At 44.6% G+C, this 27,360-nt stretch overlaps 1 protein-coding gene across 1 annotated transcript in view; it reads right to left on the bottom strand.

The window, feature by feature from the left end:
- The window catches only part of LOC138580607 (retinol dehydrogenase 10-A-like), a 210,051-nt gene that overhangs the window by 11,354 nt on the left and 171,337 nt on the right, over positions 1 to 27,360 (bottom strand). The window lies entirely within an intron of this gene.

Genomic DNA, 27,360 nt, shown 5'->3' with positions numbered 1-27,360 from the left:
TAGGGGATTCAACACTGTTTCCTGACTGCTATTATGGAGAAAATGGTATCAATGATGACTACATACCATGCTTCTTAACTTTATTAAAGAACTGTACAGTGATACTTCTGTAGTTGTTCGATTGGATCAATAGGGCACTACCTCTCACAAGGTCAGCACTAAAATAGGTTAGACGAAGGGATGTGTTTTGCCCCCCCCTCGCCTGCTATTCAACATCTATGTGTCTGATCTGGATGATTTTTTAAGAGGGGTGCCGAATTTCCCCCCAGAATTGGTGGTGAGCACACATATTGGTTAATTATGCAGATGATATGGTCCTAATGGATTTCATGCAGGTTGGATTACAGAGTTCTATAAAAGCTCTATACATTTTTGCAACAGATAATCATTTTAGCATTAACATTAATAAAACAAAAATAATGATGGTAGGTAGTAAGATAAAGAGGGAAAAACTGTTTCATCTGGAAACTAAACAATTCCATTCTAGAAGTCGAAATTAGCTGTATTTGTTTGGGCTGTCTACCTAAGACTACGCATACCTATAATTGTTTTGGTGGATATATTTCCAACCCTATCATGCAAAAATGGATAGCCGTAATACGTTTTTTAGCCAGACATGGTGGAAACACCATTGAAGGTCTTTTGAAAATCTATAGTAGCAGTATTATTCTAGGGCTGATGTATGGTCTAGAATTACATTTGGAACCCTATGTTGGATGGCTGGATAAGCTAGATGAAACAATTCTAAGATCGATTTTTGGTGTTCCCAGCTGTGTTCCTGTGGAAGCTCTTCACTGTGAATTGGATTTGCAGTCATTGTGATCTATCCGGCTCATAAAGCGATGTAAGTTAGATCTCTCTCTGCTACTATCAATGCCTAATAGTGATACAATGCTGGGACTTTCAGCTGCTAGATTGCAGGTAATCTGTTTAAATCTATTTATATTAGATTTAAAGAATAATGCCCTTGTGCGTTTTGCTAATATTGACTTATTACTGAATGATAACCTTTCCCTACCTGGATATTGGAAAATGCATAAACAGAAGACACAGGTTTCGGATAGGTCAGAGAATATTGACAAACTTAGTAAGAAAAAAACTTATCAGGAATATAGTAGACAGGGGTTTGAAGTGGGTAAGCCTTGTGTTTATCTGACAAAAATATGTGACAGTAAGCTAAGAAGCTTTGTCTGTTATTTGCAATTTAATATTTTGCAATCTATGAATACATAGGTGGTTGGTGAAAAATACCTTATGAAGAAAGACTTTGTCGATTATGTCACTGAGAGGTGGATTCTAATCGCCATATATTAACTCAATGTTTTATATTAACTTTGCAATACCAAAATGGTTATTAAGCACTGGTATTGCATATGGAGAACATACAGGCAGATCAATTCTGGAGTACTTTGACAGGAGCCACTTCATTGGTAATTACAAGTGCAGGGTACTATGTTTGGAAGGAGGTGACAATAATGGTTAGAGGTATTTACCAAAATAGTCTTAGTAAATTTGGACACCAATAAGGTATTGTCTCAATATATGTGCTTGTAGTCGTATTTATATTAATTGAGAAATGCAGTTATTTTATTTATCTGTGCTTATCTGAATAGGTTTTTGCTATTATATTCTTTTATGGACTGGGGGAAGAGTAGAACGTTTTATTAATCTCTTTTGTATGGTCTTAAAGGATTGCATGAAATTTGTATGCAGTATATAATTGATCATTTGGACTATTTTAATTGAAATGTATCTGAAATTTACTGGAATTTGTAATGTATTTTAATGTTATAAATGTGTTTAAGGTGTAATTAACCAAATGCACAATAAAGAAAAAAAATATTTTTGACAAAATCTGTATGATTTTCCCAGACAAAATGGGGAGTTTTCAGCTGTACACAATAACTAACCAGTCTTCTACTGAGGTCACTTTTGAAAATGAATTCTGCAACATTGTTTCCCATCGCAACATACAGGAAACACATTTCGGGATAGCCGTAGCAATGAAAGTGCGTATTGTGGAATGCAATTTCCTTTTTTAAGATACACTGATTTCCTCCATCTACTTTCATGCTTGTTATACTTTGTGGGATAGGTGAGCCCTGCATAGCAGCCGTAATTGCTCTTAAGCCATTAGAACTTTGAGTCTCTTCATGGCCAAAGTCAAATGCTATGTTGATCTCTTACACAGCGACACAAAGAAATAATGTTGTTTTTGGAAAACATCAGAAGGAATCTTAACACTATTTTGCCTAAAGCAGATTTACCTCACCTAAATTCGTCTCAAGCAACTCAAATGCTTTAATCAAACAATCATGACCAAAAAAGAGAGCATCTTTCAAGCTTTAAAACCATGTGGTCAGTTAGAGTAACTCTCCTTACCCTGCTATGAGGGGGCCGAGCCCCAGTGGACTGGGTTGGTCTTGCTGATGCACCTCCCAAAGGGTCGTTGGACCGGGATTCCTTGGGCTCATCACCTCCCCCTAGAATGCAGTATTTTCTCATCAATCTGGGGGATGCCAGAACCAAAATCAGTTTTCCAAAAAGCTAGCAGGCGCCCCTCTCCAGAAAGAAAATGGCATGATAGCCTGTTCTGTGTTTTTTCCCCACTTTGAGAGTTCGTAGCCATCGCTTTTTGCTCACTGTACCTGTCATAGATGGGAGATATCCATTTGCATATCAGTCTTTGATCTGCCCACATGGGCAGTCCAGCACCAAAATGCTATGGCAATTCCCTTCTGAACAAGAGTACCAACAGCAACCTCCCACACGTGTTGCAGCCTTGTTGGGCCACATCCGTGAGGTGGAGCTGTGCCTCTCTGAGCACAGTGAACAGGGAGTCCACATATGGGTTCCCCCAGGTAACTCAGGGTGACCAATCCCAGGTTCCTTCCCTTTTTCCTCCGTGTGCCTGTAACAAAATCAGCACAACAGTACTACAAGAGGAAAGGAAATACTTTAAGAGTCTAGAGGAATACGGCTCAATCCTTGTAATGCAGGCTGTGGGCTCTCTAAAAGCTCTCATGGCTAACAGTTATGCCCTTATAGTTTAGACTGCCAACCCAATGTTAAAACCATCCGTAAGGAACTGTAGAATCTTGAGGGAGGTCACAGGAAAGCAGGAAGAATTCATACTTCGAGCAACAATGGGGGAATGAGCCCCAATGCCTGCCGTAGCATTTGTCAGTGGACGGACACCTAGACAGCTGAATGGCCAGACCAACTTCTGTGGGCTTGCACATCCCCATCAGTCTCTCCATCTCAACAGCCATGCTGAAAGCCTGAGCCTTTGAAGAGCTGCGTATAGACAAATGGATGGAAGATAATTGGATGTGCTTGAACAGTAAAAAAACTGAGTTTATGATTTTCGGCTCTGGTCAAGCAAGGGCTAAGCTCGGCAAAGAATTTGAAGAGTTTACCATTAAAGACTCATGCATTAAGGTGGTCTCCCTTGTCAAAATCCTTGGGATGATGCTGGAGGCGTCCTTGGGATCAGAATCCCAGGCAAACTACCTTCATAAAAACAACGCATACTATATTAGGCTATTGAGAGCTATACGCCCTTTTCAGACAGAAAATAATGTGGCCACAATAGCCAGGGCCATTATACTGGCACGTTTGGACTATGGTAATTCATTGCTGCTGGGAGCCTGCAAAAAATGCATCAGTAAATGCCAGATAATGGAGAACAATGCAGCCCGGGTCGTAAAAGGGATCGATAGAAGAAGTCATGTGACGGAGGCTAGAAGATCCCTCCACTGGCTTAGAGTTGAGGAGAGAATCCTCTTTAAGTCCATAACTCTAGTACACAGATGTTTGTATGGAGTGGCTCCATCCTACCTTAGAACCAAATTCACACGATACATCCCTAATAGGGCTCTAAGATCTCAAACATCTGGCAAGCTACAGATACCCCAGGCATCCCGAACTACAGGTGTCGGGAAATCTTTTCCGGTCCGGGCAGCTCAGCAGTGGAACAATCTTCCAGGTACTTTGATAGCAGAGCCTAATCTGTTAATCTTTAGGAAAAACCTGAAGACTCATCTTTTCAAATAACGTGCCACCCCTAGTTCCCACCTAGCGTTCTGCCTAACTCTAATTTGTCTCTCTGCGCCCTGATGCCTGCGGGCTACCGACGCATTACAAACAAACAAATAAATAATTTTATGAGTGCTTTCTCAAAGGGCATTGCTTATGCGATCAATCCATGCCTCCTGGACTGATAATAAGTGGAAAGCCTGAAACCAAAGTTTCCATTTCCAGTAGCGTACAATCATGATCACCAGAACAATCTCTGATCAAATCTTTGCCAGACCTCTTGGGTTATTGGGGCTAAGTTATAGAGCAGACCCTCTGGCCAATGCAGAAATGGGGCATCCACCCTTGATGCTTCTGGTTCCTCTGCCATAGAGCAATGCTGGTGATTCTGGGAATCAACTGCCAATGTCATCAAGTCCAGACTCAGGACAACATTCTCAAGCAGATGTCCCTGTAGACGGCCCTTATTAGGGACACCTCCTGGGATGGAGAAGAAATCCAGAACAAGCCTTCTGCCACAAAGGTTTTGCTGTGCTTAAGGAGGTGGCTGATTTGGTTCTACGTTATAACAACGCAGCAGAAACTATTGCGGCCAAATACAACAACGAAGCATGGAAAAACGAAAAATGAAAAAAAACTTAATGAACACCATACACGACAAACCTTCACAAACATAAATGATTCTTGTAAAAAAGCAATGATTAAAATGCATTATTTTACTTAGTGCACGCAGATTCGGTGTCAGGAGTAGATTTCGTCGTGATTTCCTATCTAAGAAATCGTGTAAGAAATCTCGCGAGAAAACTAAAGCAGTAAGTGTTGTCAAAGTCTAGCATTTCACTTTCCATAAGAAATTATCTATTTTTTTTTACCACACTAAATTGTAAAAACTACTGGTGGCTTGTTATCCCTCTTATTTTAAAATAGGGCTGTGGGCACCCCCGCAACTCCCAAAACCCTTTCCCTTCTACTACTACATCCCCTGACACAATCTGTCCATTCCACTTTCTTCATGCTAGTATTAAAATCTTTTATATTCTTTACTCCAAAACGTTGTAATCCAAGCATATGATGAGAAGTTTCTATATAGTTTAAAGTTAACACAACGTTATAACAACGGATGCAAATAAATATTCATGTTGCTACTCTATATTTATATTCAACTGTGTGATTTTTTTGGTGGCCCATCTGCTTTCGTTTCCACGGTTTAGCATTAATAGCCGCTTACAGCAACACGTGAAAAAGACAATTGCCGAAACGTAGTCCCCTACAGCACAGACAGAGAGGTAAGGAGAGATGCGACACAGGAAACAGAGAAGGGGGATACAACACACACGAAGTTATGGAGTGCAACTCAGGTGAAGGAAAGTGGGAATGCGACAAAGCATGCGTTAATACGACATTTTTTAAACTGCGTTATTCGCAGTTAATGCCATTCGAAAATAAAAATCGATGTTTCTGACTTATTCAGGTTGTTAGTCCAAGCCAGGACTGATTTTCTGCTCCAGGTACTTGGAGAAATTCTGTAGGGCTAGGTAAATGGCTGACAGTTCTCTCTACGCCAATGATTGCTGGGAATCCGTAAGGGACCATAACCGCTATTTTGTTGAGGGCCGAGTGTTGCTGCCTAGTTCATCTTGCTGGCATCAGTTGTCAAGACAAGGGGAGGGGAGGATTGGATTTCCTTTTTGTTGTAAATGTTTGTTCTATCCTTACATTGGTGATTGATGGATACAATCTGCTGCATCATCATTGCACATCCATTGGTGAAGTAGATGTCTTACTGCTGGCTTCAAATGCCGCCGGGACCATGGAACTGTTAAGACACTGGACTGGGATTCTCTTTGATGCTTTTGCAGTGGACCTTACAGGAATCGCCACTCCTCAGTTGGATCTCAGCAGTTTTTGGTGGAAGACAGCACGCTGTAGTGCCAACAACCCGTCCACCAATTTAGGGTGTGTTAGTGTTAACATCACTACATCTCATTCCCTCCTTGCCAATAAATCTAGGTGATCTACCCACCTTGTATACAAGATGTGATGTCATCCCTGAAATTCACCTCACATTGCCGAACAAACCTAGGCCAGTGCATAACTTTATTTATGAACTTGTCTCCTAATTCCCTTTGTTTACTTTGTGCCCAGGCATCGGCAAACATAGAGATTAAGCAACTTGGCAAGCCTTGTCTCCCACCCCACTTCTCTCCCGGGATTCCCACCATGGCTGGGGTTTGTGGGTTACTTGTGGGATCACCTCATTTCTCAGCCTGGGAGAAGCATGATGGAGAGCGGCAGGGACTCTATAGAAGTTATGCTTATTACCAGCAGAGAGACACTCAGGCCCATCAAAAACTCCCACCACAAGAACAGAAGACTCAGCCATGGGGCAAAGTTTACTGTCTTTATTATTTAATAAACAACAGGGATCACACTAGAGAAACATGAATTCTCCATGGTTCTCGTCTTCTGAGCGTGTGTCGCCCAGTTGTATCCAAGTGTGATGCCACAAAACCAAGCTCCGTCCCAGAAACCTATCGGGCATTCACATTGGTCAGTGTAGGCGAACTATCCATGTGTCCTATAGGGGTTAATTCTATTATTGGATAGCCATATCCGGTGGCTCCTCCTGAGACCACCTCTACATGTTTCCATCTACAATGTTGCAGGGTCTCAGAGAGATCACTGACTCCTGCAGCATCTATCTTCCCGTGAAAGGTGACTCTGTATTGGGGAGAGTGGGTGCTCCCAGTCCCGGGACCCTGGCTGATTACCAGGCTGAGTGTAACTTCACAAGGCGATGAGAATGAACATGGAGGGGCTGTGTGTTCCCTAATGTTGCCATCTCTGATCACCTAAGCCTTGGAGAGTGCATTCAGTTGGCAGTTCGTGAACAACCCTTGTATCTTTCCACCTCTGATTTGGTGGGAACAGCTTCTCTCCGTCCACCTCGATTGAATGGGCATTGTCTTGTTCTACTGGGTCACGTGTGTTGAGACCATGAAATGGAGCTTTCTTGCCTGTAATTATGAGGATTTTAGTCTGAATTTCACGCAGGTGGCTTATCGTCTTGGTAACGAGGAACTTTCTGTCTCCACTCGTCCTTGACTGCGTGCATTGTTTCTGCTTGCCTCTGGCTGCAGCGATCATGCAAGCCCTTCCATGTACTCGAAGCCTGTCTCCCCTTCCTCATTCATTCCAGTGGGCCTGTGGCTTCCATTTTTGCCCTTATGGCTTTTCCATGTAGTGGCAGTCAATAATATGCAAGCTTGGTATACGTATACTTTGGCGTCTTGCGGATCAGCTTTGGCGAAGAGTGTGACTATATATAGAGATATGTATGTGTTTCTGTCATCAACCTGTGTGAGTCATAAACATGTCTTTTGTGTCTTTATGCAATAAACTAATGCATGTTCGTGTAACTTTGGCAATGGGTGGCTATGTACTTCATGTCTAAATGCGGCTACTTCGTGATGTCAGTAATGACATCATTGTTTTCTTGGTTTATGGTCAGTCGACTTGTTCGATTGATGGCATCTCCATCTCCTCCAGATCATCGACTGGGTATGGCCTGAATGGGAGAGTAACGTTTCTCACATCTGCGATACATCGACAATGGCGGTGAAGGACTTAAGAGTGAAGTGCATCTGACGTGAATCAGTCTTCGGGCTGAGAGTTTGTCTGGGGGTCCTGAGGGCCATACTTGGACCTTTGTCTTCAATCATCCCTCTGGTTGATGAGTCGACCACATTACCTACACGACTCTCTCGGGTCATGTGTAATTTCGGGAGCCAAACCTTTGTATCCCTCTGAGATGTCCATGGCACTTTGCATGGTCATTCAAACTCCATATCAGATAACTACAATCTCCACCAGGGTTGTACCAATTCCATTTCCACCAATAGTCACAGGTGTTGGATGGGACCTTGAACACAGTTCCTGCTCGGAAAAGAAGACACTGAATCAGTTGTGATTTCAGCGTATTCGTATCTTTGTCTCTTCACCTTCTTCAGTCTCTAAATCTCCCAATACTTTCATCCCTATGGTCTTTTCAGTGGTCTTTTTGCATTGCGTCATGGCTATTCTGATGACACAAAAGGCGAACAGCACTAGTACAAGGGCTACTACGAGTACCTTCAGTTCGTTGTCCACCCATGTTGGTATCCATGAAAAGATATATGACTGCCAACCTTAGTCCTTTCCTACAGTATTCGTTTCTGCCTCCATCTTAGCATGCAGCTCTGCTAACCGGGCAATGGCCTCTGTCAGGGTCCCATTGTCTTCATCATGAACAGCAATTAGTGTACATCAAGAAGACCCGATATTGGCACAAACGCCTCCCTCCATGGCCATGAGGCGGTCTAGAACATATCTGTTATGGAGAGCCATTAACCTCACTACTCGCAGCTCTTCCTTGATGGCATTGAAGCCTTTGACAGTTGAATGTGTCATCTGCATCAGCTCCCAATGTGTTATTTGGAGCTTTTTGGCATTTCTGCTAGTTTGAACATCTGGAACAATGGACGCGAAGAACATTTCCGTTCTGCTGAACAGTCTTCTCTCTGGTGGTATCGCATCCAGGGCCTCTTCCATTTTTGATGATGCATACTTCCCTCTGGTCAACTCTACAGATTTCTTCTTCCTTTGGTGAGCATCCATTTTGGGGAATCCGTCTACTCGTATGTCCTTCCGGGACACTACCAATGCTGGTGTGTTCAACTGTATGAGTGAAGATATTCCTCCCTTGTTGGGTGGCAGTTGCAGGTATGCCCTCGACCCGCAGGCCCAGTAGTGGACTATAAGCAGTGCAGTCGCGACCTTCATGCCTGGTACCTCCAAGATCTGCTTATACCCCTTATTCTCTCCAACCTTTACTGGACTATCATTCTGGAAACCTAAAGAAGCGCCTTCAAGTGGTATGGTGGGTGTAAGCCCTCCTTAGTTTTCCACCCATGTAAGCAGGTTTGCACTTGCTTCCCATTCCTTGGGGCAATTATAATTTTCCCTTTTCATTACTTCCGTTGGAACTGTTAGGAGTGCATGTGCTTTGCTCCTAACCGCTTCTTCCTTCCACCCATCTGCTGTGTACCCTTGTCCATACACTCGCATCTGTGGTCATTCCCAGCATCCTGGCCTTCCTCCTATCTCCCTTGGTTCTGTCTTGGGGCACTGTAAATCCTTTTGCATCACTACCTTTGTTTTTCCCTTTTGCGGACCTTTAGTGACATATTCTATGGTCTTATCTGTACTCCAGTAATTGGCCATCATTTCTTGAGTCTTGATGTAACTATTTACATACAGGAACTTCTATCTGGATATTGATCTAAGTGTTGCTTGTTACCCTGGGAATTGTCCTCTTGTGGTGCAGAGTGATTGATAAATGCATGAGGCGTTGTGCTCTGCCGTTTGGAATTTCAGTTGCTACGAATGTCCTGGATGCACTCATGGCATAGGTGATGAGAGAACAGGAGTAGCAGCTCTCTTCGGTGCTTTTTTTCCCTACCTTGGCCATGTGATTATACCACATGTTGTTTGAAATATGGGTCGAATCAGTTAGATAGGAATTTACCTGGCTGAACTCTGTGTCTGCACTGCACCTATGTCTCTTTACTTCCTTAGCAGTGCTTACCGCCTGCCCAAATATGGCTTCTGTGATGGCATGGATAGGGGTTACGTTAGTGGGGGTTAAAGCTTGTGCATGTGAAAATAACAGTCTTCATAGAACAAGGAGGGTAAAGAGGTAGAGACAGCAGAAGGCACAAAACATTATCACAATATTTCAAATTACATTTCCCATTTTGTTATTACTGAGCATTTTCTTGCGTTGCTCCAAGGGCCTTTAAAATTCACCTGAAAAGCATAACAAATGCATAGTTATGAGGTTGTTGTGTGTTAGGTTAAGCTCTAAGTCTATAGTATTGGGCAAGTGCTGCATAGAGCAATCGCTCCCATACTATACAGATTCTTGAATCACTAAGTAAGTCAATGATGGATGGGTCCCCGCGGGTCAACTGCGGGTAGGTCTGAGCTACATAAAGCAGAAAAGTATGAAAAACAATTGTGAAGGAATCATCTGCTCTGTTTCTGACTGTATCACAAATCTGATGAAATACTCTTGAAAGGAAATATGTTGATTGGGGACCATGTATTTCGCACAGTCTGTACTTTCTCGATGAACACCTATGGTAAGGAAAAGATAATGGCCCTCATTCCGAGTTTGGAGGTAACCATGCCGCAATTTGCGGCATGGCTGCCTCCAAAATCGGTCCGACTCCACCCTGGTGAATGGAGTAGTTACCGGTCCATTCCAAGGTTGGAGGGACCGGTAATTCCTCATTCACCAGAGCCATTCCCCATTCCCATTTGAGCCCCCATAGGACTCAATGGGAAGGCGGCAATAATGGTACCGCAAATTGCGGTACCGTTATTGACCCCGGTGTCCCTTTGCGGGTCCCATCCTTAACGCCTGCTAAAAGCAGGCGTTAAGAGAAGGACCCGCAAAGGGACCTCGGAATAGGGCGCAAAGGGATTACCGGCACCGGTGTCATTACCGGTGCCCGGTATCCCTTTGCGCCCAGGTCGTAATGACCCCCAATGGATCTCATTACAACCCTGGCGGCAGCCGTGCCTGTAAAACAGGCACGGCTGCCGCAAGAGTTGTATTTTTGCATTTTTTCCGGCGCCCAGAAATGGGCAATTAACGGGTCATTACGGCATTATGGGACCCGATATTTGCCCATTCCTGGGTGCCAGAAAAAATTCTTCCCCATTCCCATTTTGTCAACGCCACCGGCAAGCTGTATCCCGACCAGCGAGCTCGTAATGAGGCCCAATGTTGCTAATTGCGTATTGACCTTCCCTAACTATTTGGTCCTGGACCTGGTTAGCCGCGGTTGTGGTTCTTCTTCTTGGTCTTGTTCTTCTTTCATCTTCGTTTGGGCAGGAGGAGGTCTTATCTTGGCAGGGCTTAACATCTCCAATGTAGTTCCAAATCTTCTTACTGCTCAGTTTAACTGCACAATCTGTGGTCTTCTCTACAACGTACAGCCCTTCGAACCTGGGCTTACACCAAGGCCAGACTAAGTTTCTCAACAGGACAGTGGCCCCAGGGTAAAGTAGTGGCCGCTTTCGGTGTCCTTTATTCGTTTCTGGGGTGTTATCTTCCTCACTGTTCTTCGACCTCACCCGCCGTGCCTGCAGTTGGCGAGAAATAAGAGGCACCAGCCATCAAAGAAGCAACATATTCCTGCATTTCATTTCTAAATACGTCAAAGGTGGCATGGGCGTCTGTCACTGCCCTAGTGGGAGCAGCCAGGGGTATTTGCATGCGCCACCCAGTTACCACCTCATGGGCTATTAGGTGGTGGTCGGATCTGGGCTGATTCTGCAGTGCAAACAGGGCTAAGGGCAAACAATGGAGCCATCCCTTTTTTAAGGTGGCTTTTATTTTTGCAATCTTTTCTTTGAGCAGGTCATTAAGGCGCTCACAGACCTCGTTTTCTTGTGGCTGATAGGCACAGGAGAATGTGTGCTGTATCCCCAATAGAGTTGTGATGTGCTCAAAAGTGTCATTTACGAAATGAGGTCCATTGTCAGACCGCAGGACCTCACACCCCACCATCGTGGGAACACCTCTCTAACTAGCAATTTTGCATCTCTGAGAGTGTCAGAGTGTGAGCAGGGACCGGCTTCAACCCATCGGGAAAATTGGCACACAACCTCTATCATGTAGAGGTAGCCCTGGCACTCCTGGATCATGGGCCTCATTAAAAGGCTGCTGCCAGTATTAATTTTGTTATGGCACCCAGGAATGGGCAATTACTGGGTCATTACCACCTTGCCGGACCCGGTAATTTCCCATTCCTGGCCGCGTGAAAATATTCTTCCCCATTCCCATTTGAGCCCATAGGGCTCAATGGGAATGAGGAAGCCGGATGCACCGGCACCGTTATCAACGGTGCTGGTGCATCCGACATGCTCTGCTCGCGGGTGGCGGTATGGCCACCAGGTCAGCCCTGGTGGCCGCAATGGCACCCGCGAGCAGAACTCGTAGTTTGCCATTCCGGGAACTACGGTACCGGCCTGCTTACCGGTACCGTAGTTCCCGGACCGGCAAACTTATAATGAGGACCCATGTCTACATAGTCTATGTGGAGGTGTTGGAAGGGCCTAATTGGGTGGGGTATGTCTCCTCTCACTACACGTAAAGTATGCCCAGCTACATTTCTTGCAGTTGAGTCAATTTTCCATGATTGTGGCTATATGCTCCATCATATTTGGCCAGAACCACTCTTCCCCAATGTGTGCAGCAAGTACGTCTGTACGCAGATGAGTAGGATAGTGCAATTGAGTCAGTGCAATCTGCAATAATGCTGTTGGAATCACTAGCTTCCCTGTGCTCTCCTGTCACCACAAAGCATCCATGGGGGATATTGAACATCCCCTTCTCACCCATAATTCTTTCTCCTCTATCCGTGCCCTTCCCTGCCTGAAATTTCATTATATGCATAGCTGGCAAGGTATTATAGCCTTCCTTTTGAATCATATTGCAGACACTTCATTCAGAGAAATATGCTGCGCGCTTCACTTGCACAACTTCGGCTTCGTTGCCCCGGGAGACTAGGTACTCCCCCTTCATGGTGGCCTGGCACATCTCAACTGCTATGGCTGATGGGAGTTGTAGCGTATCTATGAGCCTGCCCAATAGGGGCGCGTGCTGCACTGGTGTGCCGTCAGCACGTCGGAAGCCCCTCCTCTGCCTTTGTGACAGCCCAGAGTATACTGTAGACGTAGACGTCACGTAGGCCGAATTGGAATACACTGTGACTTCTTGGTCTCTGTGCGCTTCTAATGCCATTATGAGAGCCACTAATTCTGCTACTTGCGCTTTGAAGGCATTCTTGTGCTTGCTATTACTTTGGCTGTCCAATCCATATTTATTCTCACCACTGCCGTCCACATATGTCTATCTCCCGTTTAGTTTAGTTTAGTTAGTTTATTTATAGAGCGCGACCGAACCCTCCGGTAGCTAGGCGCATAATCATATGGACAACATAGTTTCATATCGTTGCACACAGCAGGAAAAGTACACACATTCAATTGTGCAGACAAATGGTGAAGTAAAAAATAAGCAAAGAATACAATAGAAAATAGCGGATCGGGTTACATGGTGATCCGTTTCACGATGTAGTTAAGACCTAGGGTGCGTGAGTAAGTAGCACCGTGTTTAGGCAGAGAGCCATGATTTCACCATGGCTCTGAATGGCCAAAAGGATGCTTCCAATCTGATTGCAAGAGGGAGGGTGTTCCAACATTGAGCTGCAAGAACTGGGAAGCTGGAACCTCCTGCTGTTTTTAGGTTGAATTTAGGGACCTTGAGTTGGTGCAAGTAGGGAGTTCTGGTGGGTCTAGAAGTGCTGTGTCTAGCGAATTTGTCGGATAGGTATCGCAGGGCAGTCAGTGAGAGGCACTTTTGTATAATGACAAGAGTTCTTAGCTTGATTCTGTCTCGTATTGGGAGCCAGTGGACATCTTTGCAAGCCGTGGAGATGTGTGCCTTGCGCGGGAGATTAGCACATCTTAAGGCATTGTTTTGGAGGATCTGGAGTCTGTCTAGATTTTTGGAGGTAGTACCTAGGAAGAGTGTGTTACAATAATCTAATTTAGACAAAATCAATGCTCTGGATAAGGTGAGGCAGCTGGAAGATGATAGAAAAGGTCTACAGGCATTGATAAGTTTGTTGGTATATGTGGTAGATGAGATGGTGGCATTTATTTGTTTTTTCAGCGATAGGGTGGAGTCGAGGTACACGCCTAATGTTTTCACCTCTTTGGAGAGTTTTATGATGTTGCCATCAATGGTGAAGGATTTATACCTAGAATCTAATTTATTGAGGCGGGCCTGGGAGCCTACGATGAGCAGTTCCGTCTTATCGTCATTAAGGCAGAGACTGTGTGTGGCCATCCAGGCTTGGATTTCTAGGTAAATTTCGTTAAGCTTTGCAACATCTTCTTCGTAGCAGCCAGTGAGTGTGATGAGGACCTGGGTGTCGTCTGCATAATTAGTGTAGCTGACACCCAGTTCATCAAGACGGTCGAAGAGAAGCTTTGTGAAGATGTTGTAAAGTGTGGGGGAGATGCAGGAGCCTTGGGGAACTCCGCATTGGATTAGGGTAGGGTCAGCAGCCGCTGAAGGGGCGAAGACCCTAGTCGATCTGTCAGACAGAAATGACTGAATCCAATTGGTGGCATTCTGTGAGAATGCGGCAGCCGAGGAAAGGTGTTGTGTAAGGATCTGGTGGTCAACCCGGTTGAAGGCCGCAGAGAGATCCAACAGGAGCAGGATGGCCAAGTTGCCCTTGTCTTTGGCTTCATCCATTTGGATTTTTAGATCCAGGAGGGCAGTTTCAGTCCCGTGCCTGGGTCTAAAGCTGGATTGTCGCAGGCCTAAGAGGTTATTGACTTCCAAATGTTGTTGCCTGGTCTATCATCGAACACCTGTCAATATAAAGCACTTCTCCCCCCTCAAGTGGTTTCATCCCCACTTTGGGAAGGCCATCATACATGTACATAGTACAGTCGTGTACATAGTCTTCCTCCTCCACTGGTTCAGCTAGAAACGTTGCCGGGTTTACAGCCCTGCACCTCACCCCCTTTATTGCTGGATTTGAGATGATTACCCCATATCCAGAAGCTCTCTGTGTGGTCACTGTACTCTTGCAATCTTTCGAGGATTGCAAAGAGAGCATGCCCCAGGTAAAGCGTGGCGCTGCACCCCATTGTAATACTTGTTGACTTTTCTATTGCGAATGTGGCAGCAAGCAGAGCTTGTTCGCACGGATAATGTACTCTCATCACTGGGTCTAAACATCCACTATAATAGGCCAGTGGCTTGTGCCCTAGGGTAGTCTTCTGCGTGAGTACCACAGTCATCACTACCCAACTGGAGTGTGAGAACAAATAGAATTCATCATGGTAGTCTGGGATCCCGAACACTGGAGCTAGGCATATTGCTTTTTTTAGCCCTCCAATGCTTCAGTAATTTTATGTGTCTATAGCAACTTATCATCCCCTCTCTGTGCCTCCCTGAGTCTGCTTAACAAGGGTCTCATATATGTACTGTAGTCAAACATCCAGGCTCAGCAATAATTGCAGAGGGCCCAAGAACTGCTGCATTTCTATCACTGTCTTTGGCATCAGTGTTCTGCAGATCGTCTCCGCCCTTTCTGGAATAACTTTTCACCCTTCCTGCGATATCAGTTGCCCAGTATATAGCAAATCCTTCTGGCAATATTGTAATTTTGCCTTGTCTACCTTGTAACCCTTTTCTGCTAATACTGTCAACAAGTCCACCAAGTAATTTCAACACTGTTCCTCTTCATGGAGCGGTATAGAGAAGAAGGCGTTCTTCAAGTCTATTACCGTTAAGTGGCTAGCTTCCCTCGGGATGCTATACAGACTTGTCACTGGATTAGGAACTAACAGGAATTCTGCTTCAATTATTTGGTTCAAGGGACGCAGATCCTGAATAAAACGCCACAACTGGGGGGGTCACCTTTTTTACAGGGTACAATGCAGTGTTACATTGCGATTCTGTGGGCACCAGAATGCTTTGCTTCACTAGCACGACGATCATCTCATAAATACCTTTGCCTGCTTCCTTTGATAGGCGATACTGTCTCGCCCTTGCTAAAAATAGCCCCTGGTTTAAGTTTTATCTTGACTGCCCCATCCCTTTTATTAGACCCATGTCATAGGGACCACTTGTCCATAAGATGGTGGGTACTCGCCTCAAGTCTTCCTTGAGAAATGGTGGTGGTGCTTTTCGCAACACAGGCATTCTCTGTGGCACTTCCCTGCAATGTATTCTCAACCAGTATATAATACCTATTTAAAACACCACCTTGTGATCTGATCGATCGCCCTGAAACAGTTCCTCATCTCTCAAGTCAGTCAACCTGTATCCTTCCTCCACTGCAATCAGCATTCTCCATGATTGTCCTGTGTCGTCAGTCCATGCAATACTATTCTCTCATCTCTCACTTTGACTGAGTTGAGTTCTATTGGGATCACATTTCCTGCCTGTTCATCTAAGGGAATCTCTGGTCTAAATAAGAACTCATTGTGTATGCATAACAGCCTACCCTTTATCCCTGGGAGCCATGCTATCAATACTTCCACTCCATATTGAAACAAGTCAACGTCTGTTGGTATCCCCCTATGTACCGTCTGCCCGCAATATGCCTTGATGAGCTCCCTCACATTCATGTAATGAATTCCTAGTGTCAAGCACCCTATCCCTTGGTCTGTGAATGAAATGGTCATGTTAAGTCGGTTAATCATGTCTCTACCCAATATGTTCACTTGTGTCTGTTGGGAATATAACAGTGGCATGGTCAGGTTGTGTTCTCCTATGGAAAGTGGAAGTTCGTCGGTAAAAGGAACCAAATCCGTATCCCCAGAGAACCCCTTCGCATTCATGGCAATGCCTGACATTGGGTATCTTCCTTCCCTAATACAGGATTGAGTTGCCCCCGTATTAACGAGAAAGGAAAAGGTCTTGTTACCTATTGCCACCCGTATCCGTGTTTCCTCTGCCTCCTCCTCATGCTTATATCCGAGGTGTCTGGGTAATGCACCCTTAGAGCTTGCCATAAGGCGGCTCTGCAGTTCTTGAATGGTGCGCCATCGTGTGCCTTGTTCTGTGCATTCACTCTGGAATACCCTGCCCTTTTCCATACATCGTCTGCTACTTCCCCAGGAATGGGTGAAAGTAAACTCTTCATGTCACCCACCGCTAATGTCATCTCTGCTGTCAGTCTTTCAAGCTCATAAATCCATTTCCCAACCCCAGCAGTCAACAAAGGTAGCTTGCATCTTAAATTGTCCTAGTCCATTTGTTGCTACGGAATACACTGAGGCCAACCACCACCCTTCTCCAATAATGGGAACTGTGTCAGTCTCGTCCCTCTACCCTGTCTCCCCATGTCTTTAGTGGTGGTGAGTGCCTTTGCCATCTCTGTCCATTTCCGTCCTGGCAGGGCCCTGAGCCTCTGCGAATCCAGAGTGATTTTGTCTGCGCAATCCACCCCTAGGACGTGGCAGTCGCCCCTCCAATGTCCTCCTCGCCTCAGTCCATGTCTGCTTCACCTACCCATACAGTGTCTCTATCAGGGCTTGCTTCCATGGAGCGGTGAGAGGGTCTTCCCTCTTCATTGTCCTCATCCCCCTGTGTATCCTCGTCTGACGCCATAGTCCTGATACTGCTGTCACTATCCCTTCTCCTTCATCCTTCTAGCTGAGCCTTCTTAATCTTGGGTCTTGCACTGCTTTCCCTTTGCTCGTTCTGTTATCCTGCGTTCCCCCCTCACTGAGGGCCCAGTAGCACTCTTATCTGCCCGTACGGCATGTGTGCTGTTTCTCCTACTCCTGAAGAGTTCCCCTTACCTTCTTCATATCCCTTCCCCATCCTCATCATCTAAACGTGCCAATTCAGTCTTCATCTCCACCGCCTTCAAAGAGAATCTCTCTCTGCTCTCATCTCTGTCCCACTCGCATCTCCGCTCATCTTTCCTGCATCAGTGTTCTTTAACAAGCTGTTTGACTTCTAACCTCCTTTTCACTTTTTTTATTTGCAATTGCTTTTCCTGCTCTTCTTCTGCTTTCCTCCTTGCTATGTCTTCTAGCTTTCTCTGTTTTCTTTTCTCCTTTTCTTCTCTTTCTCGTGCTTCTGCTGGCTCCCTCTCTTTTCGCAACTTTTTGTTTTTCTCCTTCTCTACTACTATGTAGTTCCTCCATTATCTCACCCATTCTTTAGCTTCCCCCTTTGTGTCTTTAGTACTCGGTAGTTCCTACCCCATGTGCCCTGTCTCACTTGCAGCTTTCCCATCCAGTTTGAGCAATATGTGTCCGCCTACCCATTCATTTGGGACTATCAATTCTTGGCCCTCACTAAGCCCTGTCTTCCGCAAGTCATTCTCCTTTAACTTTGCTTGCAGCTCGCTGTGCTCCTTACATTCGGTGCTGATATCGCATGTTACTTTACTCGCTTGCTATGCGCCACTTAGTGCATCTGCGCCACTATATGCTAGAAGTGCGAAAGTGGGATTGGTGTATCCCACCACTGCTATTAACACCTTGACTGTGTAAAATCCAATACTTTCTGCTGTTGCTGCATCTACGTCCGTGGTTGGAGGAGGAGGAGGGGGAGCCGAAGACCGTTCGCTTTCCATATCCTGTTGATACAGCATCTAATGCCACTGGATTGAGTCCCTTTCCTCGTCCTGAAACATTTTCCATAAGTCTAATATGGCCAGTTGCTTGCTTAATTTGTTCCCCTTATAGGCTGCATGTAAAGAAGTGGCTAATTGTAGCTGCACACATTTGGAAAAGCCCCCGTCTTTGGGCCATAACTTTGCCACTGCAAGTCCATTCTGTGCTATATCTGTGCATTGTTTCTTGATACCACAGGAGGGACTTGTCAAAGGGTTGGAGAGGTGTGTCCCTCATTTTGTCAACAATTGTCAATACTTACTTGACCTCAAATCGGGATTTCGACACATCCAATTTTACCCTGCAATTTTGCAATTCACAATCTCAGTACTGTCTCTCAAATTCCATGTATCCAAATCATAACAGTGCAATGAAATCTTTTTCTTAGCCTCTCCGGCTCACCAGCATCAATGCGGGGATGCTCCGTGCACCGGCCCGCTATGGCCCTTTGCCCTGAAGGCTCAAATCATAAATCCACTTGTGTGCTTCTCAAGCTCTGACCCAATGGCCCAACACTAGTTCTCAAACTCTATCGACAGTCTAACTACTGAACTCCACCACTTGCAGTGCACCGCAAGTCCTATTAAACAACCTTGCCAGTGACATCACCAATACCTTAGAGGAAATATTCTCGTTGCCCGACCCTTCAACATATATGTCTGCTTATTAACTACCCAAACACAACAACCAACATGATGTAACACATACATGGCCGTCTTCTTGCCTCACTAACAGGGTAAACCAAACAGAGAGAGATACATTAGGAAACTACGTTCTGTGATATAAGCTAGCTTCTTCTGCTAAGACCTATACACAGGTAAACCATACATAATCATCCATGAACCAAGCTAAATTGTCTAACTCACGGGGAAACCGTTATTTGGTATTTTTTTTTATTTTTCATAGTTTTTTCATCCGCAAGCTAAGCTGACCCTCTAAGTTGAATACCCAAACAGAGAATGGGTAATCCTAACACAGAACAAAAACCGCAACACAAAACATCAAGTGGAACATTTTCTCCCCTATAGCTGAGTATATACTTACATTCTGTGGTTCACAGAAGCCCCTCTGACACCGACTCTCCCACAACCTGTCACTCTGCCGTCCGGTCTGGTAGGCGTCACACGGGAAGCAGACAGGAATTTCCTCCAAAGGCGGCTCCTGTCGACCTCTTCCCTTTTTGGCCATATGTGGTTTTAGGTGTCGTTTTCCACGAGTCGCTGCGCAACCACTCAGGCATGCAGTGGGATGGGATGTCTTACTTCCGAAAGGTCTTTGCGACCACCCCTTTGCTACCACTTGTAGGAGAGTGGCAGGGGCTCTATAGCAGTTACCCCAATTACCAGCAGAGAGGCACTCGGGCCACTCAAAAACTCCCCACCGCAAGAATGGAAGATTCAATCATGGGGCAAAGTTTACTGTCTTTTTTATCTAATAAACAACAGGGATCAAACTAGAGAAACATTAATTCTCCAGGGTTCTCGTCTTCTTAGCATGTGCCACCCGGTTTTATACAGGTGTGACGTTACAAAACTAAGCTCTGTCCCCGAAACCTATCAGGAATTCACATTGATCAGTTTAGGTGAACTATGTATGTGTCCTATAGGGGTTAATTCTACTATTGGATAGACATATCTTGTGACCACCTCTACATGTTTCAATCTACAGTGTTGCAGGGTCACAGGGAGACCACTGGCTCCTGCAACATATTATATCTTTATGTGAATAGTGATTCTGTATAGGGTAGAGTGGGTCCTCCCAGACCTGGGACCCTGGACAATTACCAGGCTGAGTGTACCTTCTCAAGGCAATGATAATGAACATGGATTTGTGTTCCCTAATGGTGCCATCTCTGATCACCTAAACCTTGGAGAGTGCATTCAGTTGGCAGTTTGTGAGCTACACTTGTATCTTTCCACTTCGGATTTGGTGGGAACAGCTTCTCTCCATCCACCTCAATTGAATAGGCATTGTCTTGTTCTGCTGGGTCATGTTTGTCGAGACCACAAAATGGAGCTCTCTTGCCTGTAATTATGAGGATTTGTGTCTGAATTTCTCGCAGGTGGCTTATCGTCTTGGTAACCAGGAACTTTCCATCTCCACTTGGCTTGGTGCATCATTTCTGCTTGCATCTGGCTGCAGCGATCATGCAAGCCCTTCCATGTACTCGAAGCATGTATCCCCTTCCTCATTCATTCCAGTGGGCATGTGGCTTCCATATTTGTCCTTATGGCTTTTCCATGTTTGTGACAGTCAAGCATATGCAAGCTTGGTATGCGTATACTTTGGCATCTTGTGATTCAGCTTTGGCAAAGAGTGTGATTCTATATAGAGATGTGTATGTGTGTCTGCATCTACCTGCGTGAGTCATAAGCATGTGTTTTGTGTCTGTATGCAATGAACAAAAGCATGTTCCTGTATCTTCGTGAATGGATGGCTATGTAGTCCATGTCTAAGTGCAGCTATGTCATGATGTCAGTGATGATATCATAGATTTCTTGATTTGCAGTCAGTCGACTTGTTCAATCAATGGCATCTCCATCTCCTGCAGATCATCGACTGGGTGTGACCTGAATGGCTGCCTGAGAGAGTAACGTTTCTCACATCTGTGATACATCGACAATGGCAGTGAAGGACTTGAAGTGCATCAGTCTTCGGGCTGAGAGTCGTGTGGGGGTCATAGGGGCCATACTTGAACTTCTGTCTTCAAGCAGGTTTCCAACTTGAGAGAAACATGGAAATTGGGTTGCAAGTCCCACAAGCATAGCATTGAGAACATTGGCTCACATGAGGGATGTCTGTTTGATATCACAAGTAACTGATAATCAGGGCAACAGGGTGTTTCAGCCCCATCCATTGCATTGCAGAGGAGCACCTGTGAATTATGAGGCCATACAAAATAGACAAAGGTCTCTTATTTCTCGCTCCATTTGTGTTTTGCTGTTTTAAATCTTATATTACCCTGCTGTGTTTTCATGTTTGTATTTTCTTTATAAAAAATCCTTTCCCACTTTCCTGTGTGGCTGGTTTTGCCTAGCCTATTTGCTATTTGTTTAAAATTATACATTGGTTAGCCTTTTAATGTCAGTCATGCTTTAGTTAATCTGAGATGAATTCTTAATTTTTTGTATTAGAAAGAACTACAATATCTGTCTGGATTATGTAATAAAACAGAGTGGAACATCAGTTATGGCGGTGCTTTGTAAAACAGTGTGTTGATTTTTCTTAATAAAACGATTATTTTATAAATGTTTTGTTGTTGAAGGTTGTCAGGCAGACTCATTTTGTTTCTTTCAGCACTAGAGTCTGTTGTAGATTGGGCCAAAATATTTGGGATTTTGTTACACGTCTAATGGGCCTCTTAAATGAGTGGGGAAAGTCAGGGAAACGTATTGGTAAAAAATGGGATTTATTCCACGAAATAACACATGAAGGAAAGCAAGGAAAAGGAACTGGCTCCATATTATAGGCATTAAAAAAAAGATAGCGCCTTGAAACACTTGTGTATAGGCGCGTTATAAATGCCATATCCTATCATCATTTCATTAATAGATGTTATTGTGTATTAGTGGAATTCACTTATTGGCCGAGCCCCGAGTGGTGTGGTTGGGCGATGAAGATCCACAAGGTCAATATAAATTAGTGGCTTAACCCTAGGTTGACTACTCAAAGTAGCATAGCAGTCACATAGTTCCAAGGAGCTATGTATTGGCAAAATACATAAGCCCAGGATTGAGGAAAAGTCCCTAAGAGACTTTGCTAGGGATAAGAGAAACTGTGTGATTGCTAATGTGGAGAAGCCAACAGGGAAGGAACCCAAGGAATCGTTGAAAAATAAAGTGATGGCTTTGCCAGTGAATTGGCCCTGGATTTTAGATTTTAAGGTCCTCCGACGGATTGAACTGGACTATTGGTGTACCCAGGAACATTGAGATTGTACATTGGCAGGGTGTGGTGGCAGCAACCTCCCTCATTTTTTAAGTATTTGTGAAGACTTTCAGCAGGGTTCGACTAATCTGAGATCGATAGTCGAGGGGGTGTAGGGTCTTTATTTTGGTTGATCTGATAGTCTTTTCTGTTTTTGAAGTTTTTTGTATGATGTTGCTGTCTTGTTTGTGAGATGCGATGGTAGTTACAAGTGCTTTTTTCCTTCCTTTTTCTCCTCACGCCCCTTAGTTGTTTGATTGGCTTCCCCCACCCCCTGTTGATTTGTTCTTGTATTTGTTTCAGTCTTCATTGTCTGTTTTGTCTTTTTTATCTGCACACATGTGCCTACAGGCCATGCTTGGCGCTATATACATAAAAAAATACCCGAAAACTAAACTACTCACTTTCTAGTAGCTGCTAGGATAGTCGTAGCCCGGAAGTGGAAATACCTAGCCGGGCTAGATATAAGAGAGTGGTGGCCAACGTTATGGTACGTGGCAGCAATGTGTAAGACTGAAGCTGCCCTTAGAGGGGAGATGACGAGATTCTTAGAGGAATGGGGCCCATTTAAAACTTTTGTAAGCCCAAACGACCATCCTGGCATTTAACACAGACCACATGAGATGTCATCATTTTCTTTGTTATAATATAGGCATTGTATGCTTTTAGTTTCATAGGTCCCAGCGCAGTTTCCCTCCTTCTTTGTCTTTCTTTTCTGTATGACATTGGGCCTCATTACGAGTTCCACAGTAACCCGTCAGTGCTACTGGTGGCTTGCTGCCAAACTCGTAACACTGTTCTGCCACCTGATATCCCGGAGCCACCGGGACATTACAAGCCCCAGCAGCCCGGAATATCAGGCAGCGGAAAGTGCAAGTCCCATTCCTGTGGAGTCCCATAGAACTCCAAGGGAATAGGGAGACAGAAGCACTGGCATGCTTCTGTGAAAACCATGCCTGCAAAGGCTGGTGCCCCTGGAAGGTCAGACTTGCCGGGAGCAATGGCCGCTGCAGGCATAGTTGTAGTCTGGCAGTCTGGAAAGGGTGCAGGTACGTTGCTACCGGCACTCTTATTTCTGGACCGCCAGACTTAGAATGACGCCCATCGTCAATTCTATTCTCTACTTGTCTCACTTGCATGGTAGTATATTAGTGCAAGCGTATGTTGTTTAATTGTGTACACAGAAATACTGTTCTCACTCTCTTAGCATTCATGTTTTGGACTTTTGTAACGAGAGTGCCGTTACGTTTTACGTTCCAACAAAATGTATTTAATTGACAAAAAATTGATGTTAATGTAACAGTGGTGGAAGGATCAGAAACATAAAATAAGTGTTTGCCTTCGTCCAGTCTAACAAGCTAAATAATTCTGGCGCAAGCAAATGAAAGTGAAGGAGGACATGGATTTTAAAAGAACAAAGGCTGTAATAACTTTAAAGAAAAACAAGTAACAAAAGGGAAAGGTTTTCAGTGCACAAATACATAGTTTTATTATACCTATTTTGTTATGATGTTGTCTCACTGTATGTAAATAGTTATGGCCATGCTTGCTATTCATCGAGAGCAGGGTGTTCATTGTGTATGATGTAGTTCTATGTGGAATGTCACAGTGTAATATAGTTCTGAGCATGGCGTCATAGCCTGCCTGTAGCCAGATAATGTTTACTCTTAATGTTGCTTCTATTACTGTTTGCACTAGCCAGCAAGGCGTAAGGTTGAGCTGGGGTCGGTACTTCATGACCTGTAATAAAGGTTATTTTATCTCACTGGAAACTGCATGGGACTATTCTTCATATTTATTATAGACTATTAACGATATAAGCTACTATTATAGATATTGGAAAACGATACTGCACAGGCCTGGACGCCTATATAGTGGTTAGTGAGGATCACAATGCACAATAGCTATTGGTTGAATCCCTAGTGTGCAACTGGGCATTCTGAAAGCAGAGGGGAAGCATCTAACCCCATGCTTACATTGGGCCAGCAGCAGTGTGAGTTTTGTTTGGTGACTGCAAGTGCCTCCCCTTAGCTCTGCTGCTGGAGAGCAAAGGGATACGTTCCTTTCCTTTTTGGTTTGAGCAGACATCTCTACATTTCTTTGGTTAACAGCCATTTAGTGCACTTACCAGTGATGTAACGGGGGAAGGCCCATGAGTGAGTGGGACCTTTGTAAGCAAATAGTGAAGGAGCTTTCACAGAATGTCGAAGCAATACTTTTATCCCAGGTTTAGGGCCTTTCCCTTGCACACCTTCGGGCCGCCTCTTACCGGGTGATGAGGCACCTCTCCCCCTCATGCAAAGCAGAACTTGTATTCCTATTCTGTATTCGTATGACTTTTTTCCATGTATAATAGTCCTTCACGGGTGAGGGTACTATGAGATGAATCCAGGTATAGCCTCAGGCGAACTTAATCATCTGCCACCAATTCATTTTTTTAAATGTATTAAACGCATTGAGACAACAATAGTTTCAAGGTGCATTACAGATAACAACAATAAAAACAGTACAAATCCAAAGATACAAAATATTTAGAAACTAAAAACAGTACAGTTTGAATAGGCAGAAGAAAGTATAATACGGGGAGTACACTGACTGACTGTAGAATGAAAGTAGGCTGAACAGTTACAATACCATTTAAAAGCCCCCATTCTTTGAAGTGAGATAAGGGGGAATTAATTTCCTTACTGGGTTTTCGTATTGGTAAAGCCTACAATCATCCTCGAGGTCCTTGTGTTTTTCACATAGCGTGGTGAGGGTTAAGTGAACCCTTAGAACACAGTGCATAGGTCTTTGTGTGAAGGTCTTTTGGGGTTTAGTGTAATGGCTGTATGATTGTTTAGTATCCTTGTCGTTCCACATGTGCTCAAACGTAGATGGTAGTGTTGTGGCAGTAGTGCTAACATAGTACCACTTACTGAGTGCAACACAGGTGGCTCATGCAGTGAGAGCATTGCTGCTATTGAAGTAAAAATAAAGTTCCCTATATCATGCTTCAGTACACAAGGCTTTAAGTGGGCCAAGGCTAGGCGGGGCAGAGTCCTGACAGTCTCCAAAAGGGCTCCCGAGCCAGGGCCCTGCCAGGTCTCATCCTTGACTAGCCCCAGCCACGCTGACCCCTCAGGCAGTCCATTTAGCCAAAGCGCTGCACGGTTAAACGGTTGCCTGCAGATGCCAGCACTTCAAAATTAGAAAAATTAGCATACATTGCCTCTTCGTTTATCTAATCCGAAGTGCTGACACCTTCAGTTAACCCTTTAAACATGCAGCACTTCAGCTAAATGGGTTGCCTGCTATGTGATAGCTTTTTACTAAGAAACAGGAGGAGGGCTGGGTTGCCCTGTGTCTCCTTTTGTTTCTGAGTATAGAGCCAACACGCAGCAGGATGCCCTTTAACTGTGCAGCGCTGCTCGGTTAAAGGGCTTCTTGCTGCGTGTTGACTCTTTACTCAGAAACAAAAGGAGAGGCCGGGCAACCTAACCCTCCTCCAGTTTCTGAATAAAGAGGCAACAGGCAGCCCTTTCACTGAAGGAGCTGCGAGGGGGGCGCTTATTAGGGGACGTGGCCTACATACAACTGCACTTAGACCACGCCCCTTAACGAGAGCCCACCCTCGATTAAAGCACTGTCAGTCCCTATCAGCATCTTTTCAAATCTCGTCTGACAGCGATGTGCCTCTTCTCTGCCAGCCACCTCCCACTAGTACCTTTTCTGTTTTCCGCTCATCCATACACCCAAAGCAGAAGCCACCGTGTATTTACACTTTTACCATAGTGCGGCGTTAGACCACAATCTTACTTCCCATGTATAAGCATGAGCCCATCACACATGTGCACTCCATTGTCAGTGTGGAGCGTGAGTGGAGTTGCTGATAACACTGCTCATGCATGACGCATGAACTCTTACCGAACTGTGCTGCTGTAAATCAAAGTGAAGATGTGCGACCTTCAAATCATAAGGTCTTAGGGAGACAATGGTGCACGGCTACAGTCACGCACATCTGATCCTGAGCATACAGGGTTGGAATCTCGCTAAACCGTCACACTTTTTAAGTACAAACCTACAGAATAAAAAAAAAAGTGCTACTTTTTAAAAAAAAGTTTTGATTTTTGGTTCTGCCCATTGTTCTGGCCACGTACTTATATGTAAGGTAATAAAGCCGTTTTCTAAGATTGAATAGTTTCTTTATACTCAGCAAGGGTCGAATGTTGAAGCCAGGCGTTGGCAAATTGGTTTGAGCAAAGCCAGGAATTTCTTTGCAGTCATTTTATTCCCCTTCAAAAAGTTTACAAACTGAGATCATGTATTGCTTGATAAGCAGCAGCGAGCCTAGTGTTACTAAAAATAAGAGGTCAGTGCAGGCAGTGGGTGTTAGTTGTGGGGAGAGGTATTGGGCCTCATTAAAAGTTTACCGGTCTGGAAAAAAAGTGCCAGTAATGACGTTTACCAGCATTTTTTCGGACCGCCATCATGGAACCGTTGGGGGTTACATGACTTACCTCCAGCTAAGAGTTGGAGGTAACTCAGGCCGCCACCAGCATTCAACAGCTGGTATTTCGCCAGATATACCGGTTATTCCCCCCATGGAGTCGTGGTATTTCTGCTGTTTGTAATATCCCTGTAATACCGGGATATCAGGCGGCGGAAACTGTAATACCGTTTGGTAGTATCCTGCAGGATACCAGCCAACTTGGAATGTTCCGCTTGTACAGTGGCCTTATGGCCTGACAAAGGATGCGCCTGTGCTATTTAGGAATGTATGACTTTCATAATAACAACATAAACAGCCCATAGATGGGATGGTCCAGTCGGAATCCGCCCCACAAGAATGTCGTTTTTAAATATTCTACACTTTCCATGCAGAGGGCAAAGACACAGTGTCTGCATCCTTCGCTGGTCCTGCATGCAGTCACAGGACAGTGGGCATCTCACTTCTCGAGGCACTTCTCGAGGCATGATGTGCCCTACGTAGTCTTACGAGTTACTGTAAGTATTGAGCTTGAGTCAGGCCTTTCTGTCAAAACTCGTACCTGTAGAAATTCCATGGGTTTGTTCAGGTCGAACTTTGTGGATTTCTGCCAAAATGTAGTTATTCGGTTCTACTGGGTTCAACCTCACGTGTAAATA

This window comes from Ambystoma mexicanum, chromosome 3p (assembly GCF_040938575.1).
Source record: "Ambystoma mexicanum isolate Mex_15411 chromosome 3p, UKY_AmexF1_1, whole genome shotgun sequence".
Taxonomy (NCBI): Eukaryota; Metazoa; Chordata; class Amphibia; order Caudata; family Ambystomatidae; genus Ambystoma; species Ambystoma mexicanum.
This window is presented reverse-complemented; position numbering and strand designations above follow the sequence as displayed.